Below are 6,266 nucleotides of genomic sequence, written 5' to 3'. Positions count from 1 at the left end.
GGTGGGAGTGCTGCGTTCTGATGATGGTGAGTGGTCTTGATTTCTGTTAGTAGGATTCTTATGTTTGCCTTTCACCATCTGGTAATCTCTGGAGCTGTGCAGAATACACTTGGTGGGGTCCTGGAAAGTGGCCGGATGTCTGGGGCCTGTGCAGAATACACTCAGTGGAGTCCTGGAACCAAGATGCCTGCTGCCGATGCTCAGACAAAGCGCTCACGGGCCGGGCAGACCCCTTTCCTCTGGCCGGAAAAGTGGCCAGCTGTCTGGGGCCCGAAAAGGGGGCTGCCTTAGAAGCTCTGTGGCTCCCGCCTGTCCCAGAAGCTTTTAGCTTCTGTATTCCATACTCTCACCTGTGCAGAATACTCTCAGCTGGGTCCCAGAACCAAGATGTCTGCTGCCGATGAACTGGCGTTTTCAAGAGAAAGTTGTTGGACTAACAGACCCTCACTTTCCTCAGGTCCCAAAATTCTCTCAGCTGCTTCCTGCAATCTGGCAACAAACTGTGCATAGGACTCTTGGGGCCTTGTATAATCTTGGTTAGGGGGCGTAGTTAGCGTCCCTGTAGCAGGGACAGCGCGCCAAGCTCCCAGGGCCGCCTGTGCCGTCTGGGCAAGGATACCAGGGGAGAGCCCTAATTGTTTTATGTCTGCAGCGAAATTGCCTTTACCACAGATTTTATCAGCAGTCCAGGATGCTGTCTTATTAGTAGGATTCTTTCTATTATTTGCAGCCAAATTTTCTCCTCTGTCCACAAACTCCGACTTCCAAGTTAAATATTGGCCTCTAGTGAGGACAGATTGAACAACTTTATTCCATTCATTGGGTATCAAGTAGCCTTCTCCTGCTAAACCTTCTAATATAGATACTGTGTGCAGGCGGCTTAGTTTCGCTTTTGCGAGATGGCAATCGGGAGTTTTCTAAAAAATCTTCAGTAAGGGCTAGGAGGCAAGCACCTTCTCTGCCCTCTTCTGCCTGTTTAAGGAGATCTCTGATGATTCCCCAATTGCTAAAAAAGGACTCAGGGACATCTTCTCCTTGTTTTATTAAAGCATTAATATCTTTGTCTACTTTATTACAAGTTAAAGGGTGTATTTCAGAACCATTCAATACCAGCCATGGACATCTCTCGTCCACAAAACAAAAATATTTTATTAAATCCCTTTTTTTTTAAACTCTTATCCCTCTCTACTTAAGAGACCCCTTCATCTCTTGACTAAAACTGTCTCTTTGGACAGAACATTCCCCATGGTTAATGGGACAACAACTGAATGCCTAGGCTTACCTCTCGACGTTCGTCCATGACACTCGAGCGAAGTGGCCGGGAACTGTCTCACTGTCTCACTGTCTCACTGTCTGCGCAGTACCTCTTTAATCCGTTGTCCGGAGGGTAGTCGTACCTCGTGCCCCACGTTGGGCGCCACTTGACCCATCCAGCAGGTCCAGTTATTCGAGGGTCTCGAGGGGACCTTCTCCTAGAACCAAATTGGGGGGTAGAGAGAGAGACGAGGGTATTGTGAGAATAACAACACGGAAACGTTCTGAATTGCATCAAGACCCCAATGTATTAGCCAGGCCCAAGGTTTAAATGCACAAGCAAAAGGGGAAGTACTTATCAGTGGGAGGGGGAGCAATAGAAATTTTTTCTTTTGGTAGCTACATGGGGAAGCAGGAACTTGGTGGTATCAGGATGTGGTCAGGACATTGGCAATGACTTAGGGCTGGAACATTCTGTGGTTGTTCTCGGAATTGGTGTGTCAGTGGCCCGCTTTTGACCCCCTTTTCTTCTCGGGGGGAGAGGCCCAATTCAGAGATCAGGACAATTGTGTTGTCTTAATGGCTCCCATCAATAAGTCTCTGTGTTGTTATTCAAGTTTGGGGCAGGCATGTTATAGCTATCTAGTTACACTGAAGTGTAAAATACATGTGTTTCCAACATTCTTTGTCTGGATGCTTCCTGGAGAAGTATTCAAAATATGGGAAATATATGAAAACTTTACTGGTTCAGAAAAAGGTACATAGTCTCCTTAAAACTATGATCCCTAAAAACAAAAACAAAACAGTCTTATGTAGCCCAGGCTAGTCTCTGCAGCTTTATAGCTAAAACTGGTCTTGAACTCTCCTGATCCTTCTGGTTTCATGTTCTGGGTGCACCATTTTGTCACTCAGTTTTATGTAGATCCAGGGGTTGAATATAAGACGTTGTGCTTCCAGGATAATACTTTACCATCTGAACTGCACCCTCAACTCTTGTTTGTGTTTTTATCTGACAGATTTCAACTTGACTCACGCTGTACTATTTCTCAGCCATTTGATCTTGGGCAGATTTTTAAGTAAACTCTTAATTCTCAACTTCCTCCTTTGTAAATTTGAAATCGTCATCAAGATGTTGGTGTTCTAAGGGTTGGAGGATCTTATACACATATATACATGTTACAGCTATGTCCTATACTTAACTAGTCTCCAGCACTGAAGATACCACACCAGTACTGATACATGACCAACATAAGAATGTGCATACTAAGCTTTGTACTCACCATCAAGCTCAAAATATGAACTCATTAGTCAACATCGTGCTTATAAAGGACTTGTTCTCTTCTTTAGGAAATGGTAATCTCAAGACAGACTATGACAATTCACTTTATAATAGTTACTAAGAAGTAAAGGAAGTGTTCTTTTGAGGAACTAGCTATAGTTGCTGTTGAGCCACATCCTTTGAGTTTTAGAGTTCAAGGATCAGACACATCGGAGTCACAGAGTGCAGAGAAATCAAAGCCAACATGATACAGAACAGTATGGAGCACTGCCCCTTATGCTCAGAAGACTGAAGCCTGGTTGCAGTTTTGTGGGCTCATCTTTCTCATCAGGTTCTCACCCTTGGTAGATGTGCTTGCTTCATCCTCCACTGTCTGTACTACCACTGGCTCTTTTCCAGGCCTCTGGGAATGTTGCTATAGCTACTAAGGATATCTTTTCTCTGTCTTATTAGTTTCCTCGGAAATACAATCAATGCTTTTCGTCAGTATGTGGGGACTACAGTGAGGCTTCCTCCAAGCATTTGGATACAAGATTATGAAGAAAGACAAATACACATATTTATTGGCCACCTCTAGCAATGTTCACTCAAGTAGTCCAATGAGTTGGTCCTGCAGAAAGTCTGAACTTCTGCTATTTGGCACCACTGTTCTTATGCAAACTTCTCAGAATTGAGAATAATTGCTTCACCATACTGGAAAACTGTGCCCTGTTTTTCAAAACAACCAGGTCAGGAGATCTCTTAATGTCCCAGCTATGAATGTATGAGTGGAAGGTTATTATTGGTCCCTCATGCAGTATAATGGATATAGCATTCAACTGTGCTGGATTAAGCATACATCCCCAGCTTGACCCTTGGATGGTGAAGGAGTGGAGATTATGATCATCATCATACCTCTTGTTCCCTAAAGTGTTGACGCATATCTTCTTTGTGTAGCATTGTTTGATGCTGTCACTTTGCAGCACAACAAAATTATTTCTATTTCACAATTTCACTTCACAGTAGGTGCATAACACTTTAGAGTAGGGACACTTAGCAACTTTGAGGTTCACAACCCACCCATTTATTCATTTATTAAAAATATGGTAAATATGTATTAAAATATATAAAATTTTTCATATTTCAAATGGGCATTTCAGCATATTCAGTACATTTATGTTTTTATATAATCAGCAACTTATTTCATATTATAACAACTTAAAGTCTATACCTACTTAGCAATAATTGGCACTGTTTTCTGCCCACAGCTCTCAACAATCTCTATTCCACTTTCTCTAAGTAATAGACTTTTCAAAAAAATTTCATTTAGTGGGTTCATTCAGATCTGTCTTTTTATTTTCAGTTTCAATTTATGTTGATAAATCAGAAATGGTGTGGAAACCAGAAAAAGGAACCTATATATACTGTTGGTGCGAATTTCAACTAGAAAGATTATGGTGAGGGTAACTAACACTAAATGCTGTTTTAGAAAACCAGTTCCAACCTACTACTATAGAAGCAAGAGGTATTTAAGTTATCACATACTGGGAGAGACAGTGTCCCAACTAGACATCATATGCTACCAAATGAAACTCTCAGCACTAGGAACAAGTTAAATTTGTTTTGAGTCTTTGTCCAAGTGGGTCCCACAGATCCCTCCTCAAACATTATAGGCCATTGCCAATTATTAGTTACTCTCTGCAACTTGACAATAAGATCCAGTTCCTAAAGATGCCACATGCTGATGTCATCCAACATAGAGAAACTGAGCTGGTACTCAACCAGAGGCTTTGTTCCTGCTGACTAGCATCTATAGTGCTGGAAAGTACTATCTGTGCTATCAAGGAGAAGAGTAACATCAGTTTCACCTAGCCATGAACCCTGCTACCTACAATAGTGACCTGCCTGCAGTGTAGGCCCACTGGTGTAACAGTACACAAATGTTATGGGCTTGCATGAAAATGCCTTCTATAGGCTTGTATGTTTGAATACTTGGTTCCCAGCTAGTGAAACTGGGAAGAATTTGGAGGTGTGGTCTTGTTGAAGGAGGTATGTCCCTGGGAGTGGGCTTTGAGGTTTCTGAAGTCCAAACCAAGCCTAGTCTATCTCTCTCTACCTGATACTTGTGGATCAACTTGAGTTCTCAGTTATTGCTCTAGTGCCAGCCTGCTGCCATGTTCCTCACCATGATGTTCATGGACTAACCCTCTAACTTAAGGCTCCAATTAAATGCTTTCTTTTTGGGAATGGGTGGGTAGGGAAGTGGGGGGTGCTATGGGGGACTTTTGGGATAACATTGGAAATGTAATTGAGGAAAATATGTAATAAAAATATTAAAAATTAAAAAAAAAAGAAAAAAAATAAATGTTTTCTTTTGTAAGTTATCTTGTTTATAGTGTCTCTTCACAGTAATAGAACAGTAACTAAGTAACTAACAAATTTTTTAAATTGGATTTAAGGCTTTCTCCATGAGATGGACCTGACACTGTAAATAAGGCCAGGAACCTGAAGCTAGATAGGTCATGGACCCCAGAGGACAACCTGCTATATTATTCTGCTAAAGGAATATAAAAATAAAGTGACTTCTAATAACATATTACTATACCCATAGATCATTGTATTGTTCAACCCTTATCAGAGAAGCTTCTTGCAATAGATAGGATTTAAGACCTACAACTAAACAATGTGTAAAGAATGACTCAGCCCTTAGTGGGATATCTTTATCACACCTCTGCCCTCAAAGCTCAGGAATTTATGCAGAAGTGGAGGTGGAAAATTTCAGAACCAGAGATGGTGGATGACTCCAAGGAACAGCATCTTCCAGACACAACAGGGCTGATACAGAAATAAACTCACAGAGAATGTGACAGCACGCACAAGACCTTCATAAATTCAAGCCAGAAAAAAAAAATCCCAGCACAAAGGATGAAAAGTGGATACAAAGTCACATTCCTACAAGAAATTATTTGCAGCTGATAACTAATGAGAAGAGAAATCAGCCTTTTTGTTTTGTTTTACTTCATTAATTAATTAATTTACTGTACAGGCTTCCCTCCTTTCTGTCTCCCCCCTCCCTTAGATCCTCCATTTCCCTCTCTCCCCTTCATCTCTGAGAAAGGTGAAGTCCCTCCTGGATACATACTCACCCTGACACCTCAAGTCACTGCAGGACTAGATATTTCCTCTCCCACTGAGTCCAGCCAAGATAATCCAATTAGGGAGACAGGATCCACAGGCGGCCAACAGAGTCTGACATGTCCTAGAGGTACCTCCCACGCCCACTATTTCCATATACTCTCCTGGCTCTCTCTCACTGACTCTCCCTACATCTGATCCCCCCTTCCACCTTCTGAGTGAGATTTAAGCATCCTTCTTTGGGTCCTCCTTGTTTTTTTTTTTTTTGGTTTTTGAGACAGGGTTTCTCTGTGTAGCCCTGGCTGTCCTGGCACTCACTTTGTAGACCAGGCTGGCCTCGAACTCAGAAATCCGCCTGCCTCTGCCTCCCGAGTGCTGGGATTAAAGGTGTGCGCCACCACGCCCGGCTTGGGTCCTCCTTGTTATTTAGCTTATTTGGTCTGTGGATTGTAGTCCTGTACATTATGGCTAATATACACTTAGAAGTAAGTACATACCATGCATGTCCTTTTCAGTCTGAGTTACCTCACTCGGGATGATATTTTCTGGTTCCATCTATTTGCCTGCAAATTTCATGATATATATATATATATATCTCCATTGTGTAAATGGACCATAT

The sequence above is a fragment of the Mus caroli genome, chromosome 4 (assembly GCF_900094665.2).
Source record: "Mus caroli chromosome 4, CAROLI_EIJ_v1.1, whole genome shotgun sequence".
NCBI lineage: Eukaryota > Metazoa > Chordata > Mammalia > Rodentia > Muridae > Mus > Mus caroli.
This window is presented reverse-complemented; position numbering follows the sequence as displayed.